Source organism: Anser anser (genome assembly GCF_964211835.1).
Source record: "Anser anser genome assembly, chromosome: 16".
Classification (NCBI taxonomy): Eukaryota; Metazoa; Chordata; class Aves; order Anseriformes; family Anatidae; genus Anser; species Anser anser.
In genome coordinates this window covers 13,481,217-13,504,288 of record NC_139737.1, presented here as the reverse complement: position 1 = coordinate 13,504,288, position 23,072 = coordinate 13,481,217, and the positions used below count along the sequence as shown (strand labels likewise).

The following is a 23,072-nucleotide window of genomic DNA, read 5'->3' as shown; positions in this document are numbered from 1 at the left end:
AAGAGCGTTGGCATTGTTTTGTTTCATAGGACTCAAATAGGGAAGAGCTGGAATAACGTGCTAACCAGCAGGCAGTTACCAGCTCACGGCAAGCGTCGCATGGACTCCGGTTTCCCTTCCTTGCGAAGCTCCTGCTCATCGAGCGCTGTTGGCAGCAGGCACGGCACTTGCGTTAAAATACTTGGGGCAGAAGACTCATTGTTCTGCAGTCATGACAATCACTGGAATATGCATCGTACTGCATTACTGATCAAAAAGAGGGACAGTTTAAAGGATTTCTTTTAATCAGGCAATGAGAAAGGCTGCTGATTAGTTGGCTGCTTCTGGCTCACAGGCTAAAACCTGATCACAGGTTTCTAACAGCAAATTATAGGTAAAGCCAAGGAAAAGTCAGTAATTTCAGCTGGCAAGGGTTCACGGGACTCCTTTCTTCAGTTTTGATTCATAAGCAACTTTGTGCAGCCCAAGTTCCAGGTTTGCAATTCAAAACCTTACAAGTGAAATCTGAATGCCCTGTTTCTTGTCAAGGAGAAAAAGCATTGCACATTCCTCCTGAGGGCTTTGGTGACAGTCACTTCAGGCTTGCGTCTACAGTTCCCGCTAAGCTCTGGCCCATGTTTTCCAGGTTGTGTTTTGCCTGCTCTTTTTCCTACAACTAATCCCATTCCTTCCTCGAGGAACCAAAGAGGAACTGATCTATAATAAACTTCTACAAGGGCCCTGTTTTAGGAATGTAAACAGAAAACAAAACAAAACAAAAACAACAACAAAAAAACAACCTTATCCTGAAAACTGTTCTTCCCCCTTCCACCAAATGGCTCATCCTTCCCACTAGAGCAGAGCTCCTGGGATCACCACCAGCCCGGCTGAGGGTGCCCGTGGGACGCTCGGGTTTCCCCAGGCTGAGCCTCTGCATCCTGCCCGCTCCAGGCTCGGTTGCCCAGAGGACATGGGTGCAGATGCAACAAGCCTGCAATGCAAGTATTTCTCGGCTTCGGTGTCCAGAGCCTTTTCAGGGATCTCCAAATCAGCCAGCTGACCCAGAACTGACCAAAAGTGGCCTGAAGGTATTCAGGAGCAAACAAGACCTCTAGAACAGTATTTATAGCCTCTTAAGAGGAAGCAAGGCCTGCCGACAGGATACACCTGAAGTGTTCTTGACCTCTGAACTAGGCTCTTCCAACGCAGCCCCTATCAAAGAGCAGAGGGAAGCAACGTCCCGTCTTCGGTGTCCGCACCAGCTGCAAGAGCACACAACAAGCGAGCCCACTGCGCGCAATGGATGAGGTGTGAAATTAGTTCTGTCATCTCCGCACACACCACGGTGAATCAGTCCTTCCTGAGGGCTTCAGCAGATCAACATTTCCACTTGTTTAATTTGAGATTGAGGCAAGAGCACGCAGGACCCTGCCTCACCCTTCTCCATCGCGCCAAATGGCCAAAATTACCCCAGGGCTGAACAAACCCCCCGGGAGAAGAGATGGAGATGCGGGGGGTGGGAAGAAATGACCACTTCACCTTTTGCTGCTTTTAGTGGATTCTAATTAGGAATCTGGCAGTGCCACCCCCTCAGCGGGAAGCCCACATTATTAACGCTGGCATCAAAAGCAAGCCGACTGCAAGCTGCAGGAGCGGCTGCCGAACTGGCACAGCCTTCCCTCCCGCTCTTGGCCGAAACACCACAGCAGATGTCTGAAGAGTTGGTGTTTCTTTCCCCATTGCCACCCCCCGCCCCCCCCGCACGACCTTATGCCAGAGATTACATGTACAAGTGCCAAGGTAAAGGTTCCTAATGGGTCAAAGAAACATCCTTAAGAAGGGCCTTACGAAGGGCTTGCTTCGAAACGTCTCTGCTTCCAAACGGTGCAGCGGGGCTGCGGAGGAGCGCGCAGTCTGGTGGGGGGCACAGAGAAACGTATAAGCATTCAGCTGTAATTACAGTAATCTGGTATAGTCAGTGCAAAAAAACAATGGCCTTTCCTCTCTTGTTATTCTGAATCATTTGTAGATGTTCATGTTTTAATCATATTTTTCCACATGAATCAATATGAGAGAGAGAACGACAGAGAGATAATTACGTGCGCCGAACAAATATTCCACCTAACGGAGGTTGTGCTGGGAAGGGCTGCTTGTAATTAATGAAGTACTGCCACACACTTGTCAAGTGCAACCAGCTCTTTAAGGGCAAGCCATCATTTCAAATTCTGAGCTCACTGAAATTTAACGAAATTGGAAAGAAAATAATAAAGTTGTGCAGCATCTCTCGCCGCACCAGGCTCTGAGGAGCGAGCAAAGGAGCTCTGCACCTGGAATGCAAAGCTGCCTGGTGCCCAGTTGCGCTGGGAATGCAAAGCACAGCCTCAGCTCTCTCAAAGCGTGATCACGGGGGCATAACCTTCCCAAAGAGATGTGGAATTACAGGACAGTGTTAGGATACCATGGCTGAAATGCAAAAGGTTTATTTCAGCTCAATTCTCTCTGTCAGAAAGTCTCTCTTCCCTCACGCCGAGGAAAATAAAGTGAAATCTCCGAAGTGCTGACCGGGATTTTTGAGGATCCCCATTTTAGAAATACCTGACCAAGACTTTTCTGGATCCAGACCTGAGCAGAAAAACAAAACAACCAACCAAACCAACACTACCAAAACCAGCATTCCTTTTGCATACAGGTCCTAGAACGAAACAGGTAAGTGACATCCTGATCTCCCAAAAGTCTGAACCAGCACCCCAAACCCGGGGCTTTCCGACCCCTTCCTGTTGGATTTAACTCCCAGCATTCAAATGAATGTTTTAATCGCAACGGCACAGCAGCAAGCTTCTAGCTTGAATTATAATACTCCACCAGCTCAATGTGCCAAAAACACTTCCCTCCTCTCCCTTTCCATACTAGTTCTCCTGTTTCTCAGCTTTTAAATACCCCCTTGTTCTTTCTAGGCATTCATTGTGCAACACAATTTATTTCTGCAACACATCATTACAGCAATAGAAGTGTGAGAGTAGGTGGGGACAGTAGACAAGCAGAGGTGTGAAAGGGTGGTAACATACTAAGTGCCGCAGTGAGCCACCAGTCAACACTTTAAGGTTTCAAAAGAAGGGGGGAAAGGAGGGGAAGGGAAAGAAATGTATCTTCGTGGGCTTTATAAAGTTTCAGGAATATTAGGGAGCTCTTGTGCAAGGCGTACACTGCCTTACAGAGCCAGACACACAATGCACTTCAGTTAGCCACAAATAAAAGACAGACCTCTACATATGCCAATACCAGCACTCCATCATCTACCCCTTACAGGGATGTAGCCCTCTCTTTATCTCCTTTCTTTTTGCAAAGCTTCTTTCTTGACAAGAAGGAAATATTGTTTACAAGGGGGAAAAAATAGCCATTTCACACATGCATCCAAAATAGCATTCCCAGGCGCAAGATAAAGACACTAAAAAGTGTAGGGAAACACTCTTACATTTTACATCCATTGTTTTTCACTGCAAATTTTGTTAGCATTATTTTTCCTTCCAAACCATTCAATAACATCATTAATTTTATTGGAGGGTGGGAGTGAGATTTGAAGGGCCTGAAATCCTCTCTTGCCAAGCAGTTCTAAGCCATTCAGGGAGAAAATGCAGCTTAATACAATGGCTATGGATTCAGTGAAAGATTTGTACAGAAACAGTGCACCACCAACCTTAATTTCTATGGGTGTGATGAAACCCTACTCTTACTAACTTCACCGAGACTACAACTTCATCCATAAAACGCAAAGAAACAGGAAAGGAAAACCTGTAGGAGATGAGGAAAGTAGAAAGCATGGCAAAATAACAGCTTAAAATTATGCCTTATATCAAACAAATGCCATCCAAGCAGCCGATGCAGCCTAATATTCTGCACCCTCACCTTTCATCGCTCTGCAGACCAGGGGAAATGCTGCCACCGATGAGGCAGAACCTCACTGACAGCACTCACGTTGCTCCGAAGCAAGAGCCAAAATGGGCGGCAGCCCAGGAACAAACTGGGAGAAGAATCCAGAAGCAGAACTGTACTGCAATGGAGCACTGCGGGGAAGAGGCTGAGCCCTTTAAAATACCCTACAACTTTCCATCTCAGCACAAGCACTTGCACCCCATATTCCTTGCCAGGAGCTGCTGTAGCAGGTGCAAAAATGTCATTGTGGTAATCAGCCAGCTAACAATAAAATCTATTGTGCATGAGATACCTTAAGAAATTAGTTGCATTGCACACAATGAGAAGGTGAGGAATAAACCGACTGGCAGCCTTTTAGTAAAGGCTAACATGCTGCTTCTGCTCTCCCACTCTCTACATGAATGGCCTCATTCTTTACAAGGGGGACTTGGTGAGCCTTGGGGGTTGTAACTCATCTCTAAGTATTTGAATTAGAAAGAAACTTTGTATTTAGTACAAGGTCATAGCCCCAGAAGCAAATATTTTCCCCACTTCTAAATTAAGGCAGAAAAATCCCATGCCTGTTTCAAAACTAAGAAAGTGCAAAGTAATTGGAGTTAACAGAGTAAAGCAGTCTCTGCACTAACAGCTAGTTTGTGAATCACCCGCTCCTAAGCAATGAATCTATAAGGAGCTTCAGTGACAATCTGAGCCTTAACTTAGCAATGCTGCCATTTTCCTCCTTGGGCCCAGAATTTCACCTTACGTCCTTTTTATGGATACCAGCCAAATTAATACCCTACCAGCTGTGTGTAAACCTGGACAGAGACCAGGGGCCATCATGCAGTAAGCTGTTTCATGCTGACCAGCACATGGAAACCCAATATAAGAACTAAGATCTTTTTTCTTTTTCAATGTGAAAAAATCTAGAAATACTTACATATTGCTTGCCACAGCATTCAAGCAAGGCTATCCCTTGCCACCTGATTCTTACAAGGACTTTAAAACTGTGGTTTCTGTGCATACAGCCAATCGTTGTATCAGTCATGACTGTCCCGTAAAGTCCATCCATGAGGAAGGAGATGCCAGAGGCATGAGCATTAGCTATGAAAGCCTTGAACACAAAGAGCCCAGAGAATAGATTTCATCCCGTATCAGGAGAATAAAAGCCGCCTTGGAAAATACAACAGAAACAACTTCTTTCCATGTGAAGGATGAGAGAGAAACAAAGGAGAATGGATTAAAAGAAGCATGATTCTTATACTCAATTGACAAAAAAACATCTCCAGTAAGATCAAGAGAAATTGCATCCAGTGTTAACCGAAAACAAAGCCTAGATTCCATAACTGACTGATTTCCTGGGAGATTCCCTTTATGGAAATGTCTACAGCTGTGTCTGCTTAGTTTTAGCCTCACTGAAATCCACTGTCATCATTCAACTGCTTTGTAAGTGGGTCACCCTCAAGAGACAGCACAAAATGCATTTTGCATTTCCAGAAACACAGAGGGAACCACTTTCTTCTGTTTTGCACATTAACAGTTTACTGTAATCACTACACAACTTTTTAATTTCTTGTGTACATCTCTCCCTTCCTGCTGTATATATAGGCCTTCTTCCCAGCCCTGTTACTCAGCTGTTCTGCAGAGCCACATACTTCTTCACTCGCTGCTGTGCCTTCAACAGGTATTTTTTCCTCAAATGTGGGAATTCTTCCTTTCCAATTGGGCCATCATCCAATCTTTACAGAACATACCTTACAAGAGCAGGTGCTTCATATTGAGCACAGATGCCCAGAAATTCATAAGTTGATACATTTGGGCAAGAAACTTTGCCAGCTCAAGCTTCCTCATTACAATTTACATCCATTCTAACTAATGCCACAGAACGAAGAACGCAGATTTTCTGAAAGAGCCTCAGCATTTCTGCAGTGCTGAAAGAGATGTACATGAACAAAAAATAAGTAAATCTAGTATGTAAATAAATGACAGCCATGCCCTGTTTTTGAAGAAGGATCTCCCAACAACAGATCATAGATGCCTTCCTTAACTAGCATTCAGTGACAGTCTTAGAGCAGTAGGATGTGTATTTGATATGTACTTGCAATGTAACACATTTTCAATGCCTTATGATTAGAAATGTATCTGTGCAAAGGACAAAACACATGTATGTTGCCTTTATTTGTACCTGCAAGCTGAGCAACAAATCAATTACAGTTCAGCCATCTATGGCTCGGGTACAAGTGCACATCTCTGAGTGCCAAAGATGGATTAGACAACTCTGGCCAAGTACAACTGGAAGCAGTGTTGAGGCTCATGTACGTATCCACTCCAATACGCTGGCATGTTCGTCTCTGAGTGAGCCAATACCACATCACCCATTTTGCAATACAACCATTATTTGTACTTGCAAAGGACACAGTGCTGAATTTGTGTAGCTTCAGGGCTCCAGGGGAACCGTTCCTGCGCTTTATGTGTAATTTCTCTTTGAGCAAGCAACGCTGCAGGAATCGCAGCCCTCAGTGTTGCTATGGATCGTAGCAGAAACAGGAAGAGAGACCAGGTGGATTTGTGGATGACTTAGTAACTTAAAAAAAAATAATCTTTCCACTGGCCCTGCCTCAGCACTGCTGGAATGTCTTATTTACTCACGTAAAGAGGAGGTTGTGGGGACACAGCTTCTCTCAGTCAGTCTTTTATTCAGCTGGAGCAGAGCTGAAGAAGTGAATCACATTTAAGTTTGTAGAGTGGCTGTTTGGTCCCCCCCCCACACACACACACATTTTTTCCTTCTTCTCTTCATCCAAGATTCAGACAGGAAAGCAGCACCACTTTTCACTGAAGCCAGGGTGCTTTGGGAAACCTCTCAACTGGCTTTTGAAATCTTATTTCCAGGATCTGGGAGAGCTTTCCAAAAAGCGCCATGGCCCACCCACATTCAAACAACACAGACTCTGGAGGAGTCCTCGCCAGCCCCAGCCTACTGCAGGACACGTGGGTGGGCCTTCAACTTCTGGACACTTGCTAAAAATAAATAAATAATGGGACTTCAAAGCAAACTAGCTGAAGCACTTCAGAAAATTAATCATGCCTGGTGGAAAAGATGATTAGTGGCTTCTCGTGCTCTTTTTTAAAGCTATTGATCTTGGACACAGGAAGGAGCTTTCATATTCTCCACAAACCACAGATGGTCAAAAGGGTCCTGAGAGGAAGAGACAAAAGGCAACCACAAGAGAACTCCAGAGGGTAGCAGAACTCAAGGTGTGTCCCAGGACCCAGTCATACCACTGCGAAGGATGCACTAGAAGAGCAGCAGCAGCTTGTTTTGTAATTTTTCCTTTCCTTCAGCTTTCTTAAGTCATTGTCTATATTTTCTACCTTCAAAGCAGGTATGCTCTGCAAGTCATTTCCCAGCACACCAGACACACTACACACTCCAGAAACACCAAACCAAATGATTTGCCATGCCTTTGGCACTGTAAGAAGGCAGAGGCAGGAATCACAAGACAAAGACAACAAGGTCTTTCAAGTAAGCCAACTGTTTGATGATTGAAATAGTGGAATCTCTCTCTCTGGACGATTCTGTGGACTTTCTGTAAACTGAATTTTCCACATAACAGATAATTGTTTTAGAAAACACAAACTATAATCCCTAAATTACCTTCAAGCTAGTCTGGTGCAGGGTCAGGCTTTCTTCTGGGAAGCACTGTCCATTTTCATCTCCAATCAAAATACAATTAAACGTAAGAAATAACCACAGTTTCTCTATAGCTAAGATGATACATGCGCTATTTTTATTAGAGCAAAACCCGTATTTTTAAATGAACTTTCCTAGGAAGCTTAAAATTATATTCAGTCATAAACTTACGACAGCAAGTAAACAGGTCTAAAATTTCTCCCCCAAAATGCAGTGGTGGCTACTCACAGCAAGTGAGTACTCTGAAGAAGGACTTACTGAGCTCCGCATGATGGGTAGGTGCCACCTGGCTCTTCAGAAGACCTGCTCTTCCCAATATTTGGAAATCCATGCGCTGGCCATTCCTTACCCTGAAATATATGAAGGTGTTTTCTTTTGTTTTGTTTTGTTTTGAGTACATATGTATTAGCATACTGACCAAAATTAAAATTCAATTAAATTTGTCTGTTTGCCATTTCCCTTAAATTATCTTGGCTTCGTGCACCTAGTTCCCTTGTGGCAATGAGCAACAAATGTAATGGCACAATTACAAGTATGGAGCAGCAGAGAAACAAATAGCAGGTGCATGGGAGAGGAGGGAAAAGGGGGGTTGTTTAAGTTGGCAAATGTTCCCCCAACTACGTCTTTAGGAAGGAAGGTAGAGGTTCCAAAATGCCTTCACGGAAAATAAAGCACATTTAAACTCCAAGCAAGGAACTGCTCTTGTGATCAGAACTCTCTTTCTGAAAGAGATTTAAATAGCTGAGGCAGCACGGGAGCCCTTGATGACTATATTAACATTTTGACATTTCTTTGCAGAGTCACTAGAACTACATTATTAGCAAGGATCTCACAGCCTTAAATTCCACTGTGGAATACTGTATTGGAACAGTGGAAAGACAAAAAAATCTCAGTAATTTTTTTCCCATTCTTCTCACAATAGTTGCCTTCCTCCCACAAGAAATAAACTACTGCTTATGCTGTCCCATCAGAGCACGCTCCCTCAGAAGGAACCATTCCCAGGAAAACCAAAGTTCAGACAGCTGCTGAATTTTATTTTCAATATAAATAACCTAATTTGAAAAAGGCATTTGCATTTCATCCTACTGATTGTTTCAGAAGATCTTGCTATAATTCCAGAAGATGAGCAGAAGAAATCAACAGTCGGAACACATTACCTGCAATAATTTTTCAGTTTTGTTGGGGACCAGAAAGAAAGGCAAAAGGGAGAAAAGGGAACTAGAAAGCAAGAGTTCCAGTCATCGTGCAGTACAAAATCAGTGCCTGAGATTCAGGGTAGCACAATGCAGAATGGCCTAGAACCCCACCTGTGGAGCAGAGTGAAATTTTTCTGCGCTGCATCCTAGCTGGTCAGAGAAACTGGGCTGCAGCAAGCATAAAACAAGTCCCTAATCACAACACACTTGATTGAAAAAGCATCTAGCATCTAATTCTATTACCAAGCAGAGCTGTGAAAAATGTTTCTCATCATAAAATAAAATGAGTAAGTTTTGGCTACTTTACTGACTCTGTAAAAATATGATAGGATAGGTATTAGGAAAATAAAAAAGCCAAAGGAATTTTTCATGCAGAGCAGTGTTGTCTAGAGGTGAGCGCGTGGGAGCTGGGAGACCAGCAGTCTACTCCCGGTGCTGTCGTCAGCTTGCAGTGAGGCACTGACCAAGTGGCTTCACACCCGTAAGGCTGAGGTTCCTCGGGTGTCACACGGGTACCACCATCACCCCCAGCCGCGTCACCGGCACGCTGTGTGACTGCGACTCGCGTAATGAACAGGGTGCTTTGGAGACCTTTTGATAGACGTGCTACAGCGGTTGCAATAAGTGTTATTTTTTATCGTTCAAGGCCCGATTCTAGATAGACATATAAGCTAAAGACCTTCTCAAGGTATTTATTACCCTTCCCATGGTATTAAACTGTTTGTTTGTTTTCCTTAAGATTGGTAATACCTTAGGGTTAAAAATCCCTTTTTATTAAGAAACTCTTACTTCTACTAACATGATGTCTAAATTTTCTTTCAAATAGCAGAAAGACTCCCAATATCAGTGTCCAAAATTTTACACAATACTTTCGATGTTGTAGCATTATCTTGTACTGAGCAATTATCACACTATACTATTTTCTACATGCATTCCCCAATACTCAGGGGGGTGCCTGTTTCTCTGCTTCCCAAAACGATTTATCATCATGGCATCTTTTGTTATTCTATACTTCTACAAAACAGCAAAGAATAGCAAATCATCTCACAGTATTTTCAACACAAAATGAATTGGCCATTCAAGAAAACACCTTCCCCTAACTAGGGGATAAAATGGTAGCATACCCACCAGATCAAAGACCACACTAGTCCTTACTGGTATACCTGACATTTCTTTTCCCTCCGGTTTGATGCTGTAGCATCTGCCTGGACCAATATTCAGTAATTCCTGTTCAATGCACTCTTTACAGCACCTCAGTTTTACTCGGTGTGCATTTATGTAAATTGCTATTATTTACACATTAGTTACATAGTTGACTTTTTATTATTATTTATAAGCCTGCTGATGCTACCTTCTGCATTTTTTCTAGTCCGGAGTTAATGAGAGCCCCAATCCTGCTATCAGACCGCTGGGGTTAATTTGTTATTTCAAGTCAATGTGGTTTCAAAGGAACTCAAGCAGTTCCCATTGCCAGATCAGGAACAAAGTGCTCATACGCTGGTATGGGACCAGCTCTCAGGAGAGTAGCAGAACCAAATGAGTACTCCAGCCTCTTAATTTTGCTTGATCGTAGCACTTTTAGTAAAGTATCTCTCAGTGAAGGCTTGAGACAATTAATTAGGAAGCACCCTGGAGTATGAAAAACAGACTATTACTGTCATTTGAAGCCAATATTTATTAATCTTCAAAATTTCTGTAAGGAAAGGTTACACAAACAGGGTTATTTTATATTATACACATTTGCTTTAGGTCTTTATTCTGCCTAGGAATAAAATTTAAATGCAGCAGGGATGACCCTTTTGCAATATTTTAAATGTAGCTGTTAAACATTGCTTTACTAATAACTTGTCCCATTTTTCCAACTGCATGATCACTTCAAAAAGATGAGATAGACTGTGGTGTAGAAATCAAAGAAGAAATATCGGGTCATTTTCCACAAAATACTCATTTTACTTTGAAGCCTAGTAGGCAGTACCAACCTGAAGGCAACAGACATTATAAAGGAGTTTGATGCTGAAAGCATCTGGGCTGAAAAAGGCAGAATAAGAAAGAGACCTTTAGCCTGGATGTCTCAGCTTTTCATATGGGTGGCTGACAAGCTGGGCTATAGGGTAAACCATAACGTGCCAAGCACCACGGAGACTGGAGCCAAGAAAGGGATAATTTCAGGCAAGACCCAGTCTCTAGAGCCAAAACCACTGGCCTGAAAGCTTTTCTCAGAAGGTTTGCTGTTCCCATCACTGCTGGGATGAATTTTAACTCATTATTGATCAAGGGAATTTTAAAATCAATTTTAATTAAATGAAAGATTTCTATCATGGCTTGTTCTGTGTGGAAGTCACACAGACGACATATAAATATATGGAGGCAAATCAAGCAGAGCAGATTTGTAGCACTTAGGCCCTAAACAGGTGAGAAAGAAGCCAAAGTTACATCTCAAAGCAAATTTGTTATAATAAATTACCTGCAAGACATGCCTCTTCCCCCCCACCATTTTTGCCTTTGCCACTGGGATTTAGTCAGACTTGCTTTTTCTTGCCGAAGCAGCGATTTTTATTAGGTTCTCCGTCGTATCTCAAAACAACTGGAAAAGGGCTAAAGGAGACTACTACATGGCAATGCCTGGCAGCGGTGGATTGCTCAGCTTACCAACAGCGAGGTTCAGCATGGTGAAGAGGAGCAGCAGTCCCTCAGCTGAGGCTCCATCTGTACAGACAACAGCTCGTTCAAATCTCAGGCCTTTCTGGTTTCCAGGGCAGGCAGGTACTGAGATCTGCTGCGCAAGACATAACAGAAAGAATGGAAGTAATAAAAAAAAAATGTCTAATGAAAAGATTAATCGACAACTTCAGGTAGGCACACAAATCCACTTACTCACTGGAAGGAGCTTAGTGAGATGGTTTATGCCTTCATCCCACAAGGAGTGAGGAGCAAGCCTTCGCTCTCTCTCTTCGTTAGCTAGATCAGAGACTGTTCTTGAGATGCCTGAGTTTCCTTCGGTAGCACCAGGCGGGAGAACAAGGGTTTCATCTCATTTCAGGTGCAGCTGGCTGTCTGATAGTGCCACTTCCCAGGTCCTGGCTGTATATATGGGTTTGTAAAGCAGTTTATAGAGAGGCTCCGAGGGAGCTCCACCAAAATCAATGGACACCAGGCACTTATGCCATTGCAGAAAGCTCAGAAAGAGCCAAAGTGTATCCTTCCACACCTGCATACTCCAGTTCACAGCATTCTGCCTCAGGCAAAAGGTCATCCCAGTGCCAGCGCCACGGGTCACAAGTTCAATCCCCAAGATCAAACGTGCATTCAACTGAGGCTCCAAAGCAGATCAATGGAAGATGACTTAGTCATGCACAGGCAGTGCTGCACAGACTCATGAGCCTCCTCTATCACTTACCACAAACATAAGGCTGTTTGTGTACAATTTAGGTTTTACAATTATTAGTTCATTAACATTAATTCATTAGTCGTCACAGCAAGTTCTCTAAGTAGAGCAGCCTTACGCTGGTTCTTTGGGTAAGAAATCAAAGGGCCAAGGGGTTAAGTGACTTGCCAGAGGTCACAGAAAAAAAAAATCAATGGGAAAACTGGAATTAGAACTAAAAAAATGCCCAATTCCTTGCTTTGCATTTAATCCACTTTGCGTCACTTAATCAAAGGCAACAAATAAAATAAGCACAGTCCCACACGGCTCCTCACAGACAGAAAAGGTTTTTTTCAGCCATAAGGTCCCTACCAAGCCCAGTTAGAATCTACAAGGCTTCCCTGTGTTTTCAGATACAATGCATACTGCAGTAAATAGGTTATTTTACAACCCTGGCCCAGTTTTCAAAGTGGCCTCAATCAGAGTTGTGCAAAACATTCATGTCCAACCACAAAATTACAATCAGTCTTTGTTTGAATTCAGCCTGTGTCCCCGGCCAGCAGTGGTTAGGCCGAACTCTTTGGGCCTGTGCACTGTTAGTCCAAGGTTTTTGCAACGTTTCTGCCCTGCTTGGATTTCTCTGAATATTTATAGGCTGCTGCTCTGCAGTGACTTTCATGTTCAAACTGTGTTGGCTGGTGGGGGTGGAAGGGGATGTAAATAACAGACAGAGTCACATGTTTTCCACTACCCCGCTTGTTTTGCTTCCAGTAAAAAAACGAGCGCTATGAGACACGTGTTGCAAGAAAACAACTGCAAGGCCTGACTGCGGGGCATTTAAATTAGTGTTAACAGTATTTCTACACACTTGAATGTTTTCAAACGTCCAGCTATTGTGAAATCAGAGTCAACAGTTTGGAGATTCAAGCAGACCTGTGGAATTAAAATTTGTAGCATTGCTTAATATTTTAGGGGTGGGGATGAAAAATGTCCCTTTCAAAAAGTCTTGACTGGGAAGTACCAAGGGAAGGAATTCACCTGTGAAGTCCATACCGTGTTCTGCCCAGCGATCAATGCACTCCAAAGAGGGATCCACAAAGTTTAGTCAACACTGTGCTGAAACTTGCGCCGCGTTGAGGAGATCAATGGAGAACATGGAGCGCGTCGTGGTTACTGCTGTTGGCACTTACATCATACCCAACAGCATGAAGAAATCAGAAAAGCACGCAAATTTCCAAATAACCTCGTCTGCTGTGCAGAAGCGTAAACAAGACCTTACATCATATCCATCATCTTGTGCTTCGGCTGGTTTAACTACAGCACACTCAGAGTATAATGGGATGGCTTACTTGTTTCCTAAATGGGTATTTGTAGTTCTGAGACACAACGTGGAGGTGTTTCAATTCCAATGAATCCCGGCTCTGCACAGATGCAGATTCGCTGTCGTCTGTAAATGTGTTCACACCTCCTGGATTGTGCACGCAGCCTTGGCCATCAGGTGGCTTGCTGCTTAAAACACCGGCAGAAAGCCGGTTCCGTATGGGAGAGAAATAAGCTGATGGCACGGTCTCGAGTTGTTTGCAGAAATCAGGCCTTTGAGGACTGTGTGTCCAAAAAATTCCCAACAAAGGCTCAACAAAGGAAATATCCATTCTTGTGTTGATGGCAGAGCATTCCAAAAATCTGAGAAAACAGCAGTCTGTACATCTGGTTGACAAGTCACCCTGACTGGAGATATCTGCAAAGTTCAAGTGAAACCGTAACAAATGACTGTTGAAAAGACACAGCTAAGAAGCAAAACAGAAGAGAGAAAACAAGCTACAAACACCTAAAGCAAACTGCTTGCATTGTCCGTGCACAAACACAGTTAAAGCTGATCCACAGCAGTAACAGAAAGTTTAGGCTGCCCCAAGCCCTTTGTAAAATACCCAAATCTCTGAGGACTGCAGGGAGCATTGCTTCTTCTGAGCGCAGGCTTCTTCCAAGAGATTTCCAGTCATTCTCTCTCCCGCTAGGACAAAAATACTTGAAGGATTCTCTGTTTTATGGCATTATTGTACTTTTACATAAGTCTCTTCCAAAATCTGGGTCATAAGAGGGCAAAGAGTATGAAACAGATAATAGAGTTTGCATTGTTTTACTTTTTCTTTCCCCAAATTCTAGTTACTTGTAATGTAGCTGTTATGCAGAAAGATATATTTCCATGTTGTCCACTGAATACTCTGCTGCTCATAAAACTAGCTGGGTAATTGCATTAGAGGTTCACAGAAATGTTCTATTAATGTAAAATAGATATTTCTCCCCTGGCAATTTTGAACATAGTGTTTGTCCCCACAGGTTTTCAGCTTTGACTAAACAATGAGGTACTTTTGCTTTGTAGCTGTGATGAAAAGACATTATTTTCTACAATATTTTTTTTAAGATAGCTGTTTTAGCTAAAGATTAATTTTTCCATGAAAAAAATCTCAGTAGATAAAAAGTCTTCTATTGTTTCTAGCTGTTTGCTAATTCACTTGTAGGTATATGAAGGAGGGGAAGGTCTTTCCAGTTTTTATTGTCTTGTTCTGTCCACCCTTCTTATATTTGAACGTAAGAAGATTTCAGCATTCACTAAAGCTGTAATACAGACTGGTTGAAACATGAGCAGTGCAGCACACGGAGTACTACACAGGCACTACAATGACCTTTCCTGATTATCTTGTATTCTGTCATGAGTTAAATGAGGTCATTACTGATGTTACTTGCATTCCTCTTCCTTGGCCCATGACTTCAAAGACTAATGGGCCCCTTTTGTCACTGAATTCTTGTCAAAATGTTCAGTCCAATCAGGCCCCTAATAACTGCATGTAGGGTAACATTCACAGATGAAAAGAACATGCAGACACATGCCTTATACATAATTAATCCTTCCAATGAACTTCATGAATTTCAAAATTACACAAAATGGAACAAATCCAACAGATAGTCTCCCGTGGGCATATGAGGTCACGTATCCTGCTAGAAGGGCGAGGAAGTGCTATTTAACATGGATACCCAGCAATGACTCACACAGTGTCAGTAACTGATCTATTTGCTCTTCCTGCTGCCATCTCTACAGCTAACCTGAGGTCTGACAACATCATCAAGACTCCAAGAAGCCTGCCTATCATTCCAGGAACCGAGCACCCAAAACTCTCACTGGGGTCCCAAGAAGTCCAAGTCTCGCCATCACTGCTGCTGTCATCGAGGTGGAAAATTCTTTCAAATGCGTCTTGCCAGTTCTAGTTATTCACATGATCAAGAAAACATTCAGATTTCTACCCAGAAAGCTCTGCTCCCACCAAATAACAGTATTGGGAGTGGGGGTAGCGTGGAGAGAAGGATTTGTTCTTGGAATCATGTAAAAGTAGTGGTTGACAATTTTCTCTCTAACGAAATGTTTGCCTAATTCGGTCCTGGCAAGGCTGTGCACATGTGGCAGCCACATCAAAAAGCCTGGGCACTGGCACAAAGAGCAACATGGCCTGAAGTGGTTTTCTGTGCTGCTACATGCCAACTGCATGCTCAAACCCCAGCTCTCACACTTAGGTCTTCTGTCCGAGACATGATTAGTGTTGCACTGACTAGCGGTTTTGTCGTATTTGTTCAGAATTGGTGACATGAACCCAGACTTCTAAAAAATAACATTTGTATTTTCCTCCTCCCTCTTAATTCCACATTAATCTCTCCCTGTGTTATTACTGATAGGTATCAAAACATGTCAGACATACCAAAATGAATATTTTACAGTGACCTTTCCCAAATTTTATGGAATGCGTTTGACAAAAATAGTTTTCTTTCTTCGAAGTAGATGTTCTAGTAGTAGAAGAAATGTTCTAGAAATCTTAGTATTTTCAATATATGAAAATATCTTTCTCCATCAAGCTTTGTGCATGTGTTAAAGCCTACATGCATCTACAAGCATCAGACAAAAATCAAACAAAACATGTAAACAAAAAAATATGAAAAAGGTCATAAAAACAGCTTTATGCATATGAGAATTTTAAAAGTTGAATTTCTTGTAGGCAAAATAGCAGGAATTGATTTTTTGAGACAGATTATCATAGAAAAGGATGACTCAAAAGGTCAGCAAGTTCTTCCCCTTGCACAAGTTGGATAAATATTTCAACACAATTCCTGGATGATTTCAATCTAATTTGTTGCTAAAAATGTACAGTGAAAGAAATTCTAAGCCACCTTGGATACATCTTTCAGTGCGTCGTAACTTTCACCATTTATTTTTTCCTAATATATTACATAAATCAATGTGCAATTTTGTAGTAATTGAGTCCAAGTACTTTTTGACTTATTCTATCTGACACGGAGAATAAAATCCACGTTTTCTTTCTATCAACTTCTTACATACAGCAAAGGTAACCACCTCCTATGCTCTGCATATGGTACTCTTAAAAATATGTACCAGAAGGTACATCTTTTTTGTTACCACCCAACATACTTGACTCATTTTCAGTCTCAGAACTTTTACAAATTCCACATCCTTTTCTCCCCTCCCATTGACTTGCCAGGTCTCAGCATGACACTTTGAATTTGGCTTTCCTGAAATTCAGCCTCTTCGTTCTAAATATCTCTTCTACTTATCAGAAAGTTTTGAATTCCAGCATCATGCTAAAGAACATCTGCAGCCCTTCCCAGCTCACTCTTATTTGCAAATCTCGTACTTCATCTTTTTGGTGCACAGTCCAAGATACTAGTAACAATGTTGACCATATGTGAGCCCAGGACAGTCAGCTACAAAACCATCCCTTTGATATGCCCTCCAAGTCTGACATCACACCTTTTTTAACCATTAATAAAACGTCTGCAACCCCTCCACCGCCCCAAATACTTATCTATTTTTTGGTCTCTTAATCTTGACCACTTTTTCCTACTTTGTTAATAAGATACACTGTCAAAAGCCTCACTAAAATTAGGGCCTATCACATCATTTCTTTTTCTCCTAATCTAATGGACTGGTTATCCAAGAAAGAAAGAAAAGTTGGAGAGTCTTTACTTACTTTCACTCGCACTAGAATGTAGGCATCTAGCCGAAAAAGCAGGCCATGCAACTTCCATCTATGCACTTGCATTTTGCTACTTACTCACCGTACACAAATAGTTCAGGACCCGCTGCCAGGCACTGCTGGCCCACAGCACCAGAAGCAGCCCTACACAGCAACTGCTCCTTGAGTGTTCTTCAACAGGTACCGGTAACACTGGGGTTAGCACAAACAGTCAACTACAGCTCTGAAAACATGGCATGGGGAGGAGGCGCTCATGACAACAGCACGCTTTTGTGTAACAGTCTATACTCAGAAGGGTTACCCACGAGTTAGGAGACATGGGCTGAAGCCCTTTATCACTCAGAAGCAATTCAAGCCCACATCACCAAATGGTCATAGACTCAAAGGCCAAGGACAAGCCATTTAAAATCATCACCTGCCAGTGAAAAACAGTGGAATGTGCAGGCCAACTGTCAAAGCAAACAAGGGAAGTTGCATTTCAGAATCAGAGGGCTTGGAAGGCCAGTCTTAGAAAAAAAAAAAACAGCAACTCTCAGAAAGAAAGAAGCCATGTTACAGAGAGATTGTGTCCCATCCCACTACCAGAACGTCTGAGAAGCTGTAATAAAATTTAAGGACCCTTCCCGCACGAGAGATGCTTGAAGCTCAGCATGGGAAGAGGCTGAGATAAATAAAAGCATTCTGCCAGAAAGCTTATTTGCAGAGAGACTGCATTAGCAGATAACTTTCTCCAAAAAGAACATAGCTTCCACTACTAATAGAAGTCATAGGCACTGGGTTTGGTATTCACAAACCAGTGAAAACAATACGTTTTGCCCTCAACAGTTAAAGGGACAGAACTATAATCTGAAGGAACCACACATGCATTTGCCCTGCAGCAATGTTACGTCAGTACAAGAGACTGGAAAACAGTAGTTTATAGTAGTCTGCACTTAAACTTGAGGTTTTCAGTTTCACAGTGGTTAGATCTGATTCAGACAAATAAATTCAGAAAACAAACAGCACACTACACAACGCTGCAGCAGCAGAGAGCTTAATGCGCTCCATAGTTAGCAGATTGCTCACCGTTATAAATTACACAAACAGGTCTGCTGGTACATTTCGAGAAGTAAGGTTCACAAAATTGACTCCAACTGACTATGAAAGTCCTGTAGAAGAGGATGTTTTCAAAACAAAATCCACCCTCCAAGAAAAGGAGCTAGAAGGTCACCATCCTCCCCAGGGAGACATAAAGGGCACGAGATAAGGACAGGGAATTTGCTGCAAACGTGCGCTCGCCCTCAGCCCAGACAGACAGTCCTGCTTGTTGTCCTCACCCGCAGCTGTAACCCTGAAGGACACAGTCATGTGCTGCTGACTCACAGTGATGCTTATGACAAATAAGAACATGCTTTTTTTTTCCCCTTCTTCATCTTGTACTTTATCACTCATCTGCTTTAATTCATACAGAAACTCCCCATCAGTTACTGCAAGCATACAGGAAAAACAAGGCCAAATCCAGGCTCCGCCGGGATATGCTATGGGTGCCTGACCTGCACTTGCTGAAGCGTTTTCCTGAATTTACCGGGCGATACTTGCCCTCTACAACAGGAGATTAGCATTGTCCACGGGCACCTTCTACAATGTCTTAACCAAAGGCCTCAGCTTGGTGGTAATACACAGGCTCCATTCCAGACACGAATCTGAAACGTTACGATTGCCAACCTGCGGTAAGGAGGGTGGGAGAGCAGACAAGAACAAATCACTGCAAATCAAAATTCCAAAGTGAATGAGATCAGACAGCTCCTCAACCTTTAGATAACCCAGCTACTCCCAAACTGCTGTCCCCAAGCAAAGCACCCCTCGTGCCTTTGACGCCTCAGAGCCTTCCCCAGTTCCTACCAGGTTTTAGAGGAGAGCTGCTTCTATACCCTTCAGTAACCTGATAAAGCATTTCACGCCAGTATTCCAGAAATGAAGTGCCAGTCTCTCCACAAATTACCACAGAATCATTAAGGTTGGAAAAGAGCTCCAAGATCACCTGGTGCAACCATCCCCCTACCACCATCACCCACTAAACTGTGCCTCTAAGTACCACATCCAAATTGTATTTGTTATTGGGGTTCTGTCAATAAACTTGATTTTGCCCCATCTCAGTATCTTCTACCAAGGAATATTAGCCTCAGCACTGGACCGCCAGGTCTGACAACAAGGTAACATTTTCTAGCTATGCTGACATGATTTAGAGAAAAAAAAAAGCATCTTCTAACAGTTTGATTATAGAGACCCAGACTTCAGTAGCTGTTATTAAGACAATAATGATACTCCACGTAAAAATCTTAGCTTTCAGAGATTTAAAAAGGTGAAATAAGGCCAAGACCAAGGACTAAATGATTAAGTTCTATTTTAAAAGTGGATTTTGAACAGCAATACCAGCAGGGCATTTTTCTTAGGCGCTGCAAATACACCATAGATCATGTTACCTCCAGAGATGGAGTTTTTCCTTTCTACAGTCCCTCTTTTCTTTATCTTTAAATAAAGAAGAGGATCAGCCCCTAGGTTTCTCCAGAGACCCTTACAAGCTGCCTACTGGGGGACCTCAGGAGACTTAAAGTGAATGCTGAGATCCAATTCAGAAATACAGTATTTTCAAAGGACTTTTCATGGGGTCATAGACAAAGCATGCCACTGTGCATGGAGAACTACCAGCACTATTCTTGTGCCCATTTTCCACCCACAGATTCACATGAGAATCTCAGGAGCCTCTATAGGAGACAGTGGCTATTAGGCAACTATTCAGCTTTTTATACCGTGTTTATTTTGGGTGGAAAAGGCCATGTCATATAAGCAGTGACAAAACTACAGTCTGGAAGTTTTGTCAGTGTAACTACTCTTACAGTAGTGACTCTTGCTGGAATAGCTAAGTTGGCCGAAAATCATGAAAGAGCCCATCTCCGTCCATCGGGGCCCTGTTTGCAAATGGCAGGACCATAACACAGGCTCTGTTTGCTGAACTATAAGCAGAGGTTTTCTGTTACAGAATGCAGCCCTGAAACAAACCTGCAATCAACTCTAGAGGCAGAAACTGTAGAATGAAAAGAAAAATTAAGAACAAAAAACAAAGTGACTAGCTCTTTGTTTCGTCTCATTTTTCTAATGGTAGCAGATTAGCTTTGGAACCAGCCGCAGGGAAAAAGGTAGAGAACGAAAGCTTCCCAGTTTAAATTGTCAACATCTTGATACCTCCAGCAGGGATAAACATTTGCAGAGCCCAAGAACTGGAGGCCTTTCAGTTGGAAACTTTTGTATGTGAGACTAAATTCCTGACCACTTGTATTTGGGAAAAAAAAATCACGAGAGCATTTATTTATTTATTTAAGAGGTGGGCTTGGTTTTATCTTCCAGGCCAAGTGCCAATGCTTCTCATTAAGCGCTGCCTCTTAAAGTTTCTGCTGCAATCAAAGTTAAATCAAAACCCGTTCCCTCCCCATCCCTCATGCTGAAAGCAACTCTCAGTTGAACAGTTTCTGTGCTCTGCTCCAGCGCTCCTTCTATTTCTGCAATGGGAAGACAGGCTGCCATATCCATCTGTCCGTGAATAAAGAATTCATCTGTTAAGATTCTGACAATTTTCCATAATGTTGGAGACTCGCTGCAAGGGGGACCAAAAGAAAAAAGAAACACACACAACCAAGCATCAACCAGGTTTATGCAGATAAGTGGTTTAAACATTTGCCACCAGAGAAAAGAGGGTGAGACACCTATCACCTATGTGGATTCATGGAATACAGACATACCTTAATTTAACACAATGCTCTACAAACAAGCATAGCTAGATGTGTTGTCTTTTATACCTCATTTCCTATTTTGAAGACTAAAGTGATTACTGTGCACTGGATCAGAGGAAAAAGCCACAGACATTACAATATTAAGCATACACAGTATTCTCTTAAGTGTCAGGTAAATCAAAGGGAGCTCTCAGCCAACTTCTCTGTGCTGCCAGTTACTCATCAGCCCTCACCTTTCCAAGTTTCTGCAGATTTCAAAGAGGAAAACGCACATATATATATTTATATTTGGAAGCCATCTTTTCCAGGACAAGGAGGGCACCAAAAAGGTATGGGAGAGGAAATACACAGAGCTCCACCTCAAGTGCTTGAGGTCCCTTCCAACCCCTACAATTCTGTGAGTCTGTGATAAACCGAGATTCCACAGAAGTCGCTAAATCTAGGGTACATACAGCTGATCTTGCTACACCTCCTTCTGTGCGCGCTAGCCCCAGACCTTACGAAAGACCTAACTATCAGAAAGCATTAGGGTCGGGGCTCTGGGCAGGATTTGGGTTAGCTCAGCACAGCCACAGGACACGGCAGGCAGAGTTTTAAGTGCTCTCAGCAAGACAGAGGAAGTGGGAGAGTCAAAAGAGAAAAATCCCTCTTCCTTGCAAGCAAGCAGAAGTGCCTGTCCTAGTTCACTGCTAAGCAGCAACAGGGCAATCCAGTAACCTCATTTACTGTGATAGAACATTTGCAGGTAGTGCATTTATCCCAAACAGATCAGCATAACTTAAAAGAGAGCTGACCATTCTGTTTAAGGTAAAAGTGATGAAAATTCATTATGCCAAATATCACCAGAACGAAGGCCCCTCAGTAGAGAGATCTCAGGGAAACCTATGATCTTAGAGGTCTTCTAATGAGGGCTTTTTGCTTTTACTTCCTGTAAAAGGATAAGGACAAGGATATAACTAGCCTTCTAATTCAGATGAGTTACTTTGTGTCTAAAGATGAAGTGCTGCAAAAGCTAAAACCCTCCTCCCTCCCTGCATTGTGTTTATCACCCTTCCCTCATGCTTCTCTGAATTAGCAGTGAACCAAGTCAGGGAGCTACAACAAAAGAAAATGAATCATACAAAAAAACAACAGTTTGCTGCCAGAGCAGCTCCCCAAAGCAACTCACTGAGCATTTGACCCGCCGCAAAGGAGGAAGGATGCGGGCACCCACAGCTGCACGTGTGTCTGCACGGAGGGAGGAGCGGGACAGCAGCAGCACAGGTTCACGTTGATTTACACCACTGGGGAGCCAGAGCCCAAATCAGGTGGGACGAATCCAGGCCATGTGGTTCTTCCAGAGATTAGCTTAACATCCAACCGACTTTACAAAGTAAAGCGAACGCTCTATAGGTACACATAAACACTTCGGCAATTTTGGTTGTGGTTGGTACACAGGGCTTTATATGCTCGTCTGTGTACCACAACATGCATGTAGCTCCCTGGTTTATATATACAACATACACCATATTTACCAAAGAGTTTTTGGATTGCTGAGTTTAGGTCAAATTTATTCCATGCTTCAGGTTTTCCTAAAAGCAAAACAAAAGCTTTTTTCCTTAAAATAAGCTGCTTTTCTTTGTACAGGCTGTAACCAAAGGAAATTCCTATTCCTATGTTCTTGATAATATTGTGATTTAAGCAGCATTTCCTTTAAAATACTCTTTTCCAGCATTTCAAAAACACCAATTCTGGATCACTGGATCCAGATAGGATATCTAGGACTGAAAGCTTACAGGAAACTGGCTAATAAAAAAGAAATTAAGCTTACATTGCCAAAATGAGTAAAAAAGTAAGTTGAAGGAGATATAAAAAGAGAGAAAACATCTGTGGAGGGAAGAATATTGAAAACATGAAAGGGTTAAACAAGTATCTTCAGTCACTGAATGCAGGAAGAAATAGGCTTGAACTAAACAAGAACATTTCAAAGATGAAATAGAGAACCATGGAAAACCTTATAAACAAAAGGAAAGCAATGGAACGTTTCAGGGGGTAGTTTAGTTCACCTACAGGTAGAAACCTGCTCTAGGGAAGTTCACCTGTCCCTGCTAATGGTACAGAGAGGGCAGATCCCCGCACACCTTA

General features: G+C 42.6%; 1 protein-coding gene across 1 annotated transcript in view; it reads right to left on the bottom strand.

Moving 5' to 3' along the window:
- The window catches only part of LOC310882590 (uncharacterized protein), a 343,849-nt gene that overhangs the window by 248,666 nt on the left and 72,111 nt on the right, over nucleotides 1-23,072 (bottom strand). Inside the window, exons 6-7 of the mRNA XM_083801528.1 lie at nucleotides 11,428-11,554; nucleotides 7,841-7,932 (exon numbers count right to left, since the gene is read on the bottom strand). The gene's annotated coding sequence lies outside the window, so the exon portion shown is untranslated. The remainder of the gene's footprint in view (nucleotides 1-7,840; nucleotides 7,933-11,427; nucleotides 11,555-23,072) is intronic.